Genomic DNA, 12,845 nt, shown 5'->3' with positions numbered 1-12,845 from the left:
CCCCCCCCCCCCACTGTGTAACCTGTCATGGACGGTGAGCTGCTTGTTAATTACAGGCAGTGCTGCATCCAGCTTTTGACAGGTAGTTAGGTTACATAGCAGCGGTCATCCCCACAGCTTGTGTAACCTAACTTGGTGAGGCAAGAGCTGTCACAGCCTCTACTCTGTGTTAGAGTCGTGAGCTCTGTGGATGGCTTGGACCAATGGCAAAGCGCCATTGGTCCAAGCTGTCCAATCAAAAAGAAAAAAGAAAAAAAAAACAGTGAGGACATCGATCTTGATGCCTCACCAGTGACGAGCAAGTGAGGGACAGGGGGGCTCCTCCCCACACCGATTGGTCACCGAGCTAGGGGCAGGGCTTCGGTGGGACAGGGCGGAGCTTTGGTGGGATGGGGGCAGAGCTTCAGTGGACTGGGGGATGCCTCACCCAGCACAGAAGGTACGGCTCGTCACTGCTGTGAACTACCTAATTTAAAGATAAGTAAGGGGTAGACGTTCTGTAGTCCTAACACTCTTCCTGTCCTAGGCTGGCTACGCTGCTCCTCTAGAGATACAGTACAGTGAGTAAGCGTTGTCACCCTAGGACAAGAAGTATGTTACTGGCAGGCTCACCGGTTGAACATAAAGGAAAAAGCCTGAAAAAAGAAAACTAATGCAGCCCCCCTGGCACTGTAAGTTGCAATGTATTACTATTTCTGTTCTTGGGTTTCGATAAGCTTTAATCTTTGCTTTTCCAATCAAACAAAGCCTTTGTGTAACTATTACATTCAAAACCATCCTAGTACAAGATGCTTTGATGGAACACAAATATGTTCTACCATCTATAGCTGTATTTGTTTTAGCTGACCTCATTCCAGGCTCTGTTCTGTTCCCACCCATTACTGGATCCATTTGATCCATTTTTTGTTTTAGTCACACTCGCAAATCCAAATACAGCACATCCACTTCTGCGCTCACTTCCAAACCACACCATCCATTCCACCCTCACTGGTGTGCCAAAGACAATCTCAGTCTGGAACACGGCACCTTCCCAGAATCTATGTTTTCATTTAACCATTCTGAATTAATTCCGCCCATTGCGCCTTTCAGTGGTTCGCAACAGGTGGGGATGGATTTGCTAATGTGCTTCTGTCAAGAGCATTGTTGTAAGGTTTAAATGCATTTCCAATGTTCTCACGTTCCCAGGTCACTTTCTAGTGTTTGTGGGACCCATAAATATAAGAAATTCCTTGCCTTGGACATATACATTTCAAGAATTTTAAAGGCATTAGTCAGGACCGTTCAATAAACAGGTTAGTGGCAGGTTATGTGGTCCACTGCTATGGCAACTCATCTAACACAAGGGGGTTCATGTTTCGTTTTGCCGTGTCCTGTGGAATAGATAGGACTTGGTACATTTTCAAATGTCCTAAGGCCTGGCTACCGAGCCAAGCTGGCCCACCATGCAGTCAAGTTGGCCATATTTAAAGTCAACCCTACAATGAACAATCACTGTATAAAGTTACCAATACCGTCACTGACAAAATACTGGCATTAGAATGTGAAGAATTCTAGTGTACCTATTGTTATGGTCAGACAACTAGGGTCATACTTCCTATTTTTTAAATTACATTAGAAGGAACCTGCCATGATCTAAGTTGGTTGTCAGCATGGCAGCTAGTCAATTAGCATTATCATGAGTGAATACAGACATTCTGTCACAACAAGCTCCCCTTAGCATATCTAACACCAAGAACATAAATGTAATACATTGCAGCTTATCAGTATTTTTAGGCTTTCACCTGTTGATCCTGCCAGTTTTACACTTTCTGTCCTAGGGTGACAACGCTCATTTACTGCACTGTATTTATGTAGGAATAGTGTTGTCACCCTAAGATAGGACTTAGGCCCCGTTCACATCAAGGCAGCATCGTTTTTGCGTATTTGTACACGCAGTTGCAGCGTGCTTTTTCTGCACCTTTGTCACAGTTTTACGCACGTGAAAATGCGTGTTTTGACTGGCAGCTCAAGAAACATTGAGGTCAATGGACGAACGTGCGTACAAACGCGCACGAAAATGTGCAACATTCTTCTGCCGTGCGTTTCCATTAAAGTCTATAGGGGAAAAAACAATTTGAAACTGCCAAAAAAAAACCATGCACTTTTTTCTGTGTTTGGCTTTTTGCTGCTCAGGTGTGAACAAGGGGCATTGAAAATCATGGGACTCCTTGTTTTGGGTGTTTAAAAGCTACTGCTCAAAAACAGCTAGGTGTGAACCAGGCTCAAAAGAACACCTCCAATAAATAAATAAATACATAATTTCAAGGCATATTTAACAGAACAAAAGGGAGCAAATATGAGAAGTTAATTCTAAAGGTGCCCATACACCTGACGATTATCGTACGGCCACCTTCAGGGTTTACATCAGGGGTAGCAAACCTCCGGCCCTCCAGCTGTGGTGGAACTACAAATCCCATGAGGCATTGCAAGATTCCCACAGACATGACTCCCGAAGAGAGATGCATCATGGGATTTGTAGTTTACCCACAGCTGGAGGGCTGGAGGTTTGCTACCCCTGGTTTACATACTCTGTCATTCTCTGCTGAACCCTGTGGAAAGATTCTGGTCATTTATAAATCATATTTGCTGTCATTCACTTGCTTTCCTGACTGAATCAAATTTTACATAAAGCCGGTCTCATTGACATTCCCCATATTAATAAAATGCTGTTGGAAGGTGTTGAATGACACTTGAAGGAAATGCTACCAGAAGAGGAGCATTGCTGGATCTGTGACTCTGTGGGGGACAACGCTAGAGTTCGGGTGAGTACAGCTGGGAGTTTTTTATTCATATTTTCACTGTGGAAGATTGAATTTTTAGGTTTTTCCCCAAGCTTGAGTTGAGTTTCTAAAAACATAAGTAAATACGTTACTGTGAATATTAGATTCAAAAGGATTTAAGCTATTTCAGATGCTGATGAAATCACTTACAATGGATGCTGCTTCTTGATGTTTAAAAGTTTTATCTTCCAGCAGTATCAGATGGTGTCCTGAGCTCTGGCCCTAATATCTTGCTTTAGCGTGTCCCCTTTACATTGCAGGGTCCTATGGAGCCACGCTTGTGCGTGCTAGTAATCCGTGTGTATCTTTACAAACACGCAAGCATGACAAGGCAAATTACTTCCCTGCTCCTCCATCCTCCCCTTCTCTCTCACGTCTCCATGCTTGCATCTGGACAACAGCTGGAGACTGTGCTGTCCGTTCTGATCTTGCACTGGACAAGCAGCTCAGGGAAGCCGACCTGAGAGCTGTTTGGAAACATGATGACTATAGGTGCTTGGGTGAAAATATAAGGAAAGACTTTGCTGGGCAATGTATATTTGTTTGATCTGGATTCATTATTGAAAAAAAAGGTTTGAGAGTTTAATACTACCTTAAGGACTCCCATTTTATAAGTCATTCCATTTCATCCAGCTTAACACATTTCTATAGTTTAATTCATAGCTCAGAAATTTATGTCAACTCCGTATAAGTAAGAACTACACAAAACCTTCCAAAATGTAAGCAATAACTATGCTACTAGAAGCTATTAGAAAATATAACATTTTCTTTTGGTGAGCAAAAGAAAACAAAATGATTCCAATTACATCATCAGTCAACTAATCTCTGAACTTCACTACCGTTCCCAGCGCAAGAAAACATTGTATATTTCTAAAGTATATAGATAGATTGGAACACACTGTGCAGAATTCCTCCAAAATAAATGCAGAGACCTCGGAGAAGCTAAAATCACATAACTATATATACGTATTTATAGCCCATTATAGCACTTTGCCTTCAACCAATTTAACAATACAAAGTCTTGACGTTTGTGAACTACTGGAATGTATAATGCGTATTTGCCAAGTTGAGGCACTAAAATGCCGTTATTCCCACTCAGGTTTTCCCTGGATATAAGCTTATAAAATAACTAAGGCGTGCCCGTATTGAATTATTATTTCGGTACATAAATATTTTTACTCTTAACATAAAACTGCAAGAAATATATTTTAGATATTAATAAGTAGGTTGTGCTGCCTTAAATCACTACTTAATAAGCAATAACTGCTTGGTTTATATAGAAGAATCCACAAAGCTTCCAGAGCAAACATTTCCACCAAGTCCAGGAACATTCACCAGTAACCGCGTCTTCTGATGGGTTAACATCTTGGATTTTGTGATGGCAAATAAATGAGTCTAAAACAGTCACACGCTTAAATATACTTGTGACCTTTCTGTATACTTTATATAGACAGCCGAGCCTTTAACAGTACCACGCCTCAAAATATACTTGCATCCTTTGTGTATATACTTTATATAGATAGCCGAGCCAAAAACAGTACCACGCTCCAAAATATACTTGTATCCTTTGTGTATATACTTCATAAAGATAGCCGAGCCTATAACAGTACCACGCTCCAAAATATACTTGTATCTATTGTGTATATACTTCATATAGATAGCCGAGCCTATAACAGTACCACGCTCCAAAATATACTTGTATCTATTGTGTATATACTTCATATAGATAGCCGAGCCAATAACACTACCACGCTTCAAAATATACTTGCATCCTTTGTGTATATACTTTATATAGATAGCCGAGCCAAAAACAGTACCACGCTCCAAAATATACTTGTATCCTTTGTGTATATACTTTATATAGACAGCCGAGCCTATAACAGTACCACGCTTCAAAATATACTTGCATCCTTTGTGTATATACTTCATATAGATAGCCGAGCCTATAAGGCCTGGTTCACACTTGGGCGTTTTACAGAGCGTTCCTACGCTCTGTAAAACGCTCAACATGTGAAAACCAATGATTGCCTATGGGCATGGTTCCAACCTGGGCGTTTTACCGCGCTTAGGAATGCGCTGCAAAACGCCCTACGCCCAAAGAAGTACAGGAGCTTCTTTGGGGCGTATTTGCAGCCAGGTAGCCCTCGGAAACGCGCGTTTGTCACGCGTTTTAACGCGTGGCACGAAACGTGTGACAAACGCGCATATTCGAAACGCCTAGGTGTGAACCCAGCCTAACAGTACCACGCTTCAAAATATACTTGTATCCTTTGTGTATATACTTTATATAGATAGCCGAGCCCATAACAGTACCACGGTTCAAAATATACTTGTATCCTTTGTGTATATACTTTATATAGATAGCCGAGCCTATATACTACCACACTTCAAAATATACTTGTATCCTTTGTGTATATACTTTATATAGATAGCTGAGCCTATAACAGTACCACGCTTCAAAATATACTTGTATCCCTTGTGTATATACTCTATATTCTGCAGAAAAGTAGCTCGTGCACTTTTTTTCCAGTGTTAGGCATTTTGCTACAGGCGACAGAACGCTCAGATGTGAAGATGGCCATTGAAAACAATAGAATTTCTTAAGTTCAGCATTTTACAGCTCTGAGCTTTGAGGTTCAAAACACCTAGGCGTGATCAGGTACTAAGGCCAATGTCACAGTACAGATCATATCGCTGTCAGAGAATTTTGCAGGGACACAAAGTGCATCAGTGTGAGTTGCACACTGGCTGGCTGGATCAGTGAGGTGTTCATATGCTTGCAGTTCTGTTAAAGCAGGTCTCCAGACAGGTTGTTTTTTAAGCGCTGCGCAAACTGTTGGCGCTATAGAAATCCTGTATAATAATAATAATATTGTTAGGTGTGTTACCTCCTGTGGTGTACACCTGGATTGCTGCTGTGTCTTTCAAAATCACTACTTTTGTTATGCATGATGGAAGGTTAAAGAAGAACTATGAGGTGAGTGAAAATCACTCAGCCTCATAGTTCGAGCCGACCTGTGACAATGAAACTGTCACACGTCGGCTCAATAGATCGGGAAGTGAGCGAACACATACCGCCGCTTGCTCACTTCTCGATCATGTCCCTGCAGAGAGCCGTGACTGTCAGTCACTGCCCCCCGCAGGGATTCCCTCCCCTGTCCGATCCTCCAGCGCTGACTGGCGGAAGGGACAGGGGCGGGTACAGCGGGCTCTGCCTCTAGATAGGCAGAGCCAGCTGTCAGTCATGCAGCTGGGTGGATCCAGACAGTAATGTCGGGATCCGTCCCGGCTGCGGCGGTCTCAGTATACCGTGAGCTTCAGCTCACGGTATACTGAGCTTTGGGTCACGGGAGGACGCTAGTTTGTGTCCTCCCGTGACTCTGGGGAGAACTATGGGGAAAAGCACTGACCCCATAGTTCTCCTTTAATTGGCACCTGTTTAAATTGACCCTGTATTCATGTGAGATAGTGACCTTAGATTGTAAGCTCCGTGAGAGCAGGGACTGATGTGACTGTGCACATGTAAAGCACTGTATAAATTGACGGCGCTATATAAATACCTGTAATAAAAATAAACCAATAAATGCTAGGTACTACAATTGTCGTTGGACTTTTGGCCTATTGCGGCTACGAAATCTGGGGCTCTCACACAGGGAGGTGATAGTGTCCTTTATCCACCCCCCTATCCCCCTCTCAACTCATAGAATACAAGACATTCTATGAATGGACAAGGAAGGGGGGTAGATAAACGGAGGTAAACTCCATATAAGTAAGAACTAGAAAAGCCATTGTTTTACTATAATTCTTATTTGGGTCACACGAGTATATTTACTATGTAATCATGTGATACAGTCAGACAATAGGCTAATGGGGCAGAGCATGATCCTGACAATATATTTTGAAGACACCCCAGCTGCCAAATTGAAAACTGATTCTGGCTCCGCATGCAACTAAGAGCCAGAACCAGGCGTGTCTTTCCCCTCCCCAGCCTGTAGTTCCATCCTCCACTGATGAAGCAGAGAGGAGAGAAGGAATCCCTGCAGGGGGCTGTAACTAACAGAGACCGAGAGCTGAGTGATCAGCAATTATGTGATCGGTCGGCACTTGGTCTTGCTGGTCAGCTGCAACATCACACACCAGCTCTTAGCATTGGAAAGAGAATGTTTAACTTCCCCCAAAACGTCTCTTAGGCCTAATACAAATGTTTCAATGCTGCTTTTGATGATCATCTGTATATCTGGGAAACTTATAGGTATGATGGATCATGTGACTCTTGGTACTGGTGCTTGGTGACTGGCCAATCATGCACCCAGAGCTGTCACATGGGGTAGGGGATAGAGTTCCCAGCCCGTGTAAGCTCCAAGCTGTGAAACAGAGCTTACAATAGCTTTCGTCCTTCCCCAACCCTCAGCAAGAAACAAACAGCTGCAAGAAAATCTGCCCTCATACTCTCAGACATATAAAGGTGACTCAACCATCCCATGCCAAAGTGATATATCCATTTTAGGAGGAATTGGGCTTAAAATGAGCAATCAGAACAACGTTTCACAACGTTTTAACAGTGACATGCCAACTGATAATTAAAAAAACGAGGCTGTATATATTTTTTGCAAAATATAATCCAACTATAGAGAGACAGAGAAAAAGCCACACCAGGCAGTCCATAAGTTACTGAACATCCCAAATCTGGCTTCCACAATGAGCCGAAATGCAGTTCTAAGTACCAACCGATGCATGACCTGAAAGGGAACTTTGCTTTGGAAAGCCAAGACTATTAATCTGATTGCAAGTCTGAGGGAAGAAAAAGCTTCGAGGCTACAAGCAGCCTTGAATGATGTCACAAATAATTGATCAAGACAGTGGCTGTATTACTACCGAGGATTTTCTGGGCAGAGAAAACTACAGCACTGTCCCAAAGTTCACTTTTCACTTCATGCCTTTCATTCGTTGGAGAGTTTTATTTCATTTCATTTCTTTCTTTTTTTCAACTTTCGTTGTTTCTTTTTCCCCCAACAGAAAATGCTTTGTACTGTGTGGCTGATACTGCCAGTGAGAAGGCCCCTGACACTGCAATCATTTGTCTTATAAATGGAAATTAAAGTGTATCGCAACCCAAAACTAGAAATGTAATATATTGCAGCTTCGCAGCACTCAGATGTGGTGGCTGTGTACAGCTGTGTATACACGTGTAGATTTTTATGTTCAGCTTTTGGGCTAAACAAAAATCAGTTGAAGGCGGCAGATTGGTCCAGCCACTGAGCAAATTTCTTGATGAACCAGCCCAAATTTGCTGGGGCTTTAGGGCTCAGTCATACCAGATGCAGTGCGTTCTGGCCCGAACGCTCTGCCTCACATTGCGGCCGGCTCACTTTTTTGTGCGGCAAGAGGGGGCAAGGCCTAACTGAAACTCTGTACCTCCGTAGGAGCTCTGCCTGGGAGAGAATGTGCAGAAGCCTGAACTTTGCAACCCTGGTCAAGTGATCACAATTGCAATGCTTTCCAGGCTTGAATGCAAATATTAAAGAAATGCATATTTTTTATATATTATTAATTATGCATTTCTTTAATTTTTGCAAAAGGTGATGCAGAAGGTGAACTTCTCCTTTAACACTGGATCACTGTTTATCCCAGAGTTCAATGATAATGGTTTTAAAGTGATTTGTTAATATAATATATGTATCTATGAGTTTATTTTTGTAAAGACAGTATTTTTCTGGTACCTGTAATGTTCCTTTTGTATTGGTTCGATGTATACAAACTACTCCTCCATTCCATGATGCTGAGGAGGGTTGCTTTGTCATTCATAGAAGCTGGGATAGGTGATAACCTTGTTTTGACATTTCAGTTCAGCACACAGGAAGGCACTGCATTTCTGGCAAGTCTAAAAAAAGGAAACTAATGCAGCCACCACATTATTATTACTATTATTATACATAATTTATATAATGCCAACAGTTTGCGTAGTGCTTTACAATATAAGGAGGACATTACAGTTACAGCTAAGGCATTTTAATCTTAAATATATTAAATTTTTGTTCTTGGGTGTAGACATCTTTTAAAACCAGCTGCTTGTATGTTCTGTGTATCCAAATCAATAAAATATATAGAGAATTTGGCTATGGAGACATGACTGCATCCAGTACCGTGTGTATACACAACTAATGCGGCCCCTTGCTCAGTTTTACTACTCCTTTTGGCACTCGGTTTCCAGCTCAATGTGCCCTTCTTCCAGAACTGAAGATCTGTGCAGTCTACGTGATGGCGCCTTGAATGTGAATAGCCGACAGGTACACTTCAATAAACACAATGTCAAGTCTGGCACCTTCCTCTAAAACATTTTTTCCAACAGCACATTAGTAAATTTCCCTCTATGCGGTTAAAGCCGGTTTCCACAGATCGTAAAACCGTGTTTGCAGGGCCGGGAAGGGGCGAAAGGTGTGACTTTCCGCTGAGTGATAATGATCTTAGAAATTAGGGCTGCTGTAATGCCGACAGGGTTTGTAAGTGAAACATATTCTTAAGTGTAGATGTGTTTTTGTACATCGGTCCTTTGAGCTGGCCGTCCGTCCAGACTCCAGATCTAATAAGTCCCAGCTGGATTTTTTTTCAACTAGAAGTGAATGCTGGACTTGGTCTGTGCCATGGAAGCCACACCTATCAAATATGTAAGCTTGCAAGGAGAAGAGGTTAAGATTTAAAGTCGACCTTTCAGTAGCAAGTCTGCTTTAATCAATTCCTAACAGGTCACAATATACAGCAACAGTATAATTGTAAGAACAAAACTCTACCTTTTATGATTAAAAGGCCACGCTTGATCTCCAGGCAAGTGAAGTTACCTAAACTGACAGGATATCATCAATCTGCTGCAGACAGGAGGAAGCATTTTCTCAGTCTCCTCTACCCCAGTGGTAAGACTACAACATAGTAACTTTGTAGCAATCACAAGGTGAGTGTGTGCAGCAGTGGCTGATTTTTTAACACAGCCAGGAACTGCACAGGTACCAGGATTCTCATGACTGTGTCATGTCCAAATCTGCATCCCAGTCTAAAGGTGCCCATACACCTATCGATTATCATTCGAAAATTGTCCACAAATGGTCTTTCGTACAATAATCGATCAGTTGATGGGAACCCAGCGATTTCTTTTTTACTGTAATCCTGGCCGAATTTTCTGGAAGGGTGAGGCTGGAAAAGCATCGTTTTTTGCATCGTACAGAAATCGATGGATTGGTGGTGTTTTCATACCAAAACAATTGCAACTAGAACACTGCACATGCGCACAGGAAAATCCATTGTGTCGATCGACGAAATTCGGTGAGTTAGTATTGCTAATGAACGATTACACTGGTCTACAAATTTTGGGAAATTATCGACCTCCGAGATAAAATGTGTTATTTCTTACATATTTTGATTAGAGGAATTAGAAAACAGGTTTTGGGAAATTATCGACCTCCGAGATAAAATGTGTTAATTCTTACATATTTTGATTAGAGGAATTAGAAAACAGGTGATAAAGGTGTTGGTTGGTTGGCTAAAGGTTTCAAGATATTTCACAATAAAGATTTATACACAGACGAGTATATTTGGGAGGGAGGTGTCTGATGATCATGATGCCTCGTAACTTCTCGACAAAGTACGGTAGAACAATGAAAATGGTATGAAATGGAAGTGAATACATTTATCTTCACTTTGAGACTAAAGATTATTACCTAACTGTCATTCATTGTTGTTTTATTGCAAGGTACATTTGTCTTGGTCAGATCTACGTATCATACAGTTACATCTGGTGGCTTGGTAACATTTCCAAGGAACAGTTGCGTGGTATTCTCCCTCAGAAGCCAAGATGCCTCGAAACTGTGTAAACAACGAAGATAACTTCTGCTACATTTGCGGCGAGTTTACACTTTTACCTCAAAAGTACAGTATGACGGCAGTGGTAAAAAAGGCATACCACCTATATTTTGGATGCAAAATAGGGGATCAGGACAAGAGTTGGGCCCCTCATTATTGTTGCATTACATGTGCAACTTATCTGTGTCATTGGCTAAACTAAAAGAAAAAGTCCGCGCCTTTCGCAGTCCCAATGGTGTGGAGGGAACCCACCAATCACAGTAGCGACTGCTATTTTTGCATGGATCTCAAGAATCTCTCCAGGGATGATCCTACTGCAGTTCACAAGAGAAAAGCCAAAAAGCGCACTTTAGATACTGAATAAAGATAGAACCTTGTCGTTTAATCTGATGTTAGAGCTTGCCAGTTTTTCATGCAAAAAGCATGAAAGTGTTACCTGAAAAACCAATAGATGAATGGAAAGTTATGTTATTGGTATCAATAAAAAGATACATTTATAATGTATACATATACACACGGGGAAGGAGGGTTCTAATCACAATAATGTTAGTGGCATATAATATATCAAATTAATGATCACATGTCCCCTTTATGTTATATATTATCCAGGATTTACCAGCCATTCATTCAACACTTCACACTCATGGAGTTGTGATATGGACTAGAGCCTAGTCCTTTGGATGTATAGGATATTGGAAGGCTCCTTGGCTTATGTAGTTGCTATACACGGATTTCATTTTCACCACCTAGGATATTTTGGATTGTTTATCGAGAAATAGAAACTAGGAATCTGTGGATAATATTCTCCTATACACATTGTTTGATCTAGCAGATTCGGACATCTCTGGTGTCCATACCTACAAGATTTATCCTATCTACGTATAGCCGAGTGTTAGGATTGCGCAATACATATTTTTATATGTCTTTTAAATATGTTGTTTCAGATGTTTAATAAATTATATGAATTTTGATATATAATATTATAGTTGCATTATTGGTATGATGGTGGGATCTCCCTTAAAGTGGACATGTGGTCATTAATTTGTCAGAATAACGCCAGCTATAGAGGAATACATCAGATCCCAGCAATAATACATTATATACAGTGCAATGCAGAATAACGCCAGCTACAGAGGACTACAAATCCCAGCAATAGTACATTATAGTATAATGTACTATTGCTGCATTCCTCTATAGCTGCTGGTATTCTGCATTGCGCCGCTGTATAATGTACTATATTGCACACCACACTTTTTTTTTACTTCCACCGTGCCAAGCTTGCTCCTGTGATGGACTACAATCGCAATAGAAACTAGTAGTCCATCACTGGAGCCTTTTTTTTTTATCCGATTAACCGATTAATCGAACTTAATAATCGGCCAACTAATCGATTATGAAAATAATCGTTAGCTGCAGCCCTAATAATCGCACGTCGCCCTTGCAATTGTGAATTATTTTGATGCAATTTTGACCTGAAGCTGTATCTTGGAAACTGGAGCCAATTCATACTCAGGACTTAATATTCCTTTATAAGTGACCCAATTCTGGTAAAATGTAGCTACTTTATTTCCGAGGATTTCTCCTTGTAGACCTGTGTTATCGAAATCGACATTGGTCTGTGCATGATGGGGTATTCGGGCGGCATTGGTCTGTGCATGATGGGGTATTCGGGTTTTCCAATATAGACTAGCTGACCCTACCCTATGCAAGAACAGGTAGCTAGATCTCAGTTTCCTATATTACACCTACGCAACAATTACAACATCCTCATTTTGCTGCTTACATTTCCTTATCAAGTTTAATCTGCCTCAGTATAACAAGCGCTATACCCAGCCTGGGCATACAATATTAAAGTGTAAGGTCTGCCGTATATCTAAAGTGCCACCAAACCACACAACAAGCATATATACAAGGGTTGTCACCTTTTCTTTAAGCGAAACCTGAACACTCTAGCGATGCGCAAGACATTTTTTGGGAGAATGAGTCACGGCTTAGTCATATGTAAATATCACATTTGAGACTATTTTCAGTGTAGGGGCCAGTAGCCCCTATTTTAATTTTGGTTGCCCCTGTCTACCTGACATCTTGTGTCCGGGTTTCTGCTGCCATGAAACCCGCACACAGCATTCAAAACCTGGACTGTCTGGGTGAATCCTGGACAGGTGGCAACCCTAT

General features: G+C 41.4%; 1 protein-coding gene across 3 annotated transcripts in view; it reads right to left on the bottom strand.

Annotated features, from left to right (window-relative positions):
* Nucleotides 1–12,845, bottom strand: part of MKX (mohawk homeobox) — an 88,731-nt gene that overhangs the window by 43,313 nt on the left and 32,573 nt on the right. The window lies entirely within an intron of this gene.

This window comes from Nanorana parkeri, unplaced genomic scaffold (genome assembly GCF_000935625.1).
Source record: "Nanorana parkeri isolate BGI_ZX_2015 unplaced genomic scaffold, ASM93562v1 scaffold355, whole genome shotgun sequence".
In the NCBI taxonomy this organism is placed as follows: Eukaryota; Metazoa; Chordata; class Amphibia; order Anura; family Dicroglossidae; genus Nanorana; species Nanorana parkeri.
The sequence above is the reverse complement of the archived record's forward strand: the minus strand, read 5'-3'. Positions and strand labels throughout refer to the sequence as shown.